The following is a 2,791-nucleotide window of genomic DNA, read 5'->3' as shown; positions in this document are numbered from 1 at the left end:
GTTGACTTAGGCATATGGAGTTCATTCCCAGTCTAAAATCGGACCGACAGCAGGATCAGCAACAGCACGCAGAGGGGGATTGGGCCGATCCTTGGCTTACGCATCCTGCCTCTTTGGCCTGCTAAGCGCCCACACGCTTGTTTCATGGGTTGACTTATGCATGCGAAGTTCATTCTCGATCTAAGCCCTAACCAGACCGAGGGACCCGTAACGGGATCGACAGCGTGCAGAGGGGGGTCTGGCCGATCCTCGGCTTGTGCATTCTGACTCTTCAAACGGTTAAGCGCCCGTACGTTTATTTCATGGGTTGACTTAGGCATACATAGTGCATTCTCGGTCTCGATCAACCAAAGGCCAGAGGCTATCGATGGCGTTTGAGGTAACAATCGAGAGGGACCAACAGTGAGATCCTTGGTCAGCTCGTGCATCCCGCCCTCAGCGGTCGGTTCGATGCCAACTCACTCATTTTGATGACCGATCAGGGTGAACGAAGTTCGTTCCCCATCGAGACCGAAGGATGGGGGGCCCCGGGTCACGCCCAACCTCAGAGGGGGACGGCATGAAAAGAAAGAAGGTCGGTAGGGGGAGGGATGAATCGAAGCGACAAAGGGCTGAATCTCAGTGGATCGTGGCAGCAAGGCCACTCTGCCACTTACAATACCCCGTCGTGTATTTAAGTCATCTGCAAAGGATTCTACCCATCGCTTGATGGGAATTGAGCTCCAAAGAGGCCCGTACGGCTCATCCACCACAGGGGCTACCCTTACGACACGTGCCCTTGGGGGCTATGGGCCCCTACTACGGGTCGGCAATTGGGCGGTGGGCCCGCACGTTGCTTCTAGCCTGAATTCTGACTTAGAGGCGTTTAGTCATAATCTAGCGTATGGTAGCTTCATGCCACTGGCTTTTCAACTAAGTGCGATGACCAATTGTATGAATCAACGGTTCCTCTCGTACTAGGTTGAATTACTATCACGACGCCGCCATCAGTAGGGTAAAACTAACTTGTCTCAGGACGGTCTAAACCCAACTCATGTTCTATATTGGTGGGTGAACAATCCAACACTTGGTGAATTCTACTTTACAATGATAGGAAGAGCTGACATCGAAGGATCAAAAAGCAACATCGCTATGAACGTTTGGCTACCATAAGCCAGTTATCCCTATGGTAACTTTTCTGACACCTCTAGCTTCAAATCCCGAAGGTCTAAAAAATCGATAGGCCACACTTTCACGGTTCGTATTCGTACTGGAAATCAAAATCAAGAGAGCTTTTACCCTTTTGTTCCACACGAGATTTCTATTCTCGTTGAGCTCATCTTAGGACACCTGCGTTATCTTTTAACAGATGTGCCACCTCAGCCAAACTCCCCACCTGACAATGTTTTCCGCTCGGATCGACTGGCTGAGGCCGACCTTGGGTCCAAAAGAAGGGGTCTTGCCCCACCTCCAATTCACGGAATAAGTAAAATAACGTTAAAAGTAATGGTATTTCAGTTTTGCCTGGGGGCTCCCACTTATCCTACACCTCTCAAGTCATTTCACAAAGTTGGACTAGAGTTAAGCTCAACAGGGTCTTCTTTCCCCGTTGATTCCGCCAAGCCCATTCCCTTGGCTGTGGTTTCGTTGGATAGTAGACAGAGACAGTGGGAATCTCGTTAATCTATTCATGTGCATCACTAATTAGATGACGAGGCATTTGGCTACCTTAAGAGAGTCATAGTTACTGTCACCATTTACCCGCACTTGGTTGAATTTCTTCACTTTGACATTCATAGCACTGGGCAGAAATCACATTGCGTGAGCATCCGTAGGGACCATCATAATGCTTTGTTTTAATTAAACAGTCAGATTCTCCCTGTCTGTACTAGTTCTAAGTCAACTGCTCATCGCTCGGGGAAGGCCCTCGAGGGAGCCGTTCCCAGTCCATCCCCCGACCGACACGCGACGACCACTCTCATCACGGAGTAGCTCAAGCAGTGCACCGACAGTCGACGGGTTCGGGACTGGGACCCCCGTGCCTAGCCCTCGGAGCCAATCTTTTTCTCGAGGTTACGGATCCATTTTATCGACTTCCCTTCCTTACATTGTTCCATCGACCAGAGGCTATTCAACTTGGAGACCTGATGAGGTTATGAGTACGACCGGGTGCAGATGGCACTCGGTCCTTCAAATTTTCAAGGGCCATTAGGGGCACACCGAACACCATGCCACGTGCGGTGCTCTTTCGACCATTGGACCCTACCTCTGACTAAGCCGTTTCTAGGGTGGACGGGCTATTAAACAGAAAAGATAACTCTTTCCGAGGTCCCCACCGACGTCTTCGGACTCTCTAATGTTACCGTCAGCCGTCGCATTCTGGTTCAGGAATTTTAACCCAATTCCTTTTTGAAGCTCATACGGGACATGCTGTCGGACGAGCTTCCCCCATCTCTTAGGATTGACTAACCCATGTGCAAGTGCCGTTCACATGGAACCTTTCCCCTCTTCGGCCTTTGAAGTTCTCATTTGAAAATTTGCTACTACCACCAAGATTTGCACCGACGGTCGCTCCGCCTGAGCTCGTGCCTCAGGTTTTACGGTGGTTGCCACACCCTCCTACTCATCGAGGCCTGGCCTTTACCCCGACGGTCAGGTATAGGTCACGCGCTTAAGCGCCATCCATTTTCGGGGCTAGTTGATTCGACAGGTGAGTTGTTACACACTCCTTAGTGAATTTCAACTTCCATGACCACCGTCCTGCTATCTTAATCGACTAACACCCTTTGTGGGTTCTGGGTTAGCACGTAGT

At 50.3% G+C, this 2,791-nt stretch overlaps 1 non-coding gene across 1 annotated transcript in view; it reads right to left on the bottom strand.

Moving 5' to 3' along the window:
* Positions 1 to 590: 590 nt before the first annotated feature.
* LOC149512292 (25S ribosomal RNA) overlaps positions 591 to 2,791 on the bottom strand; it is a 3,337-nt gene continuing 1,136 nt past the window's right edge. The window contains exon 1 of the ribosomal RNA XR_016332972.1: positions 591 to 2,791. This exon is cut by the window's right edge and continues 1,136 nt beyond it. This is a non-coding gene — a ribosomal RNA (25S ribosomal RNA).

The sequence above is a fragment of the Durio zibethinus genome, chromosome 23, assembly GCF_047325235.1.
Source record: "Durio zibethinus cultivar Kanyao isolate XHJ-2024 chromosome 23, ASM4732523v1, whole genome shotgun sequence".
NCBI lineage: Eukaryota > Viridiplantae > Streptophyta > Magnoliopsida > Malvales > Malvaceae > Durio > Durio zibethinus.
Note: the sequence above shows the minus strand (reverse complement) of the source record. Positions and strands in the feature narration are given on the sequence as shown.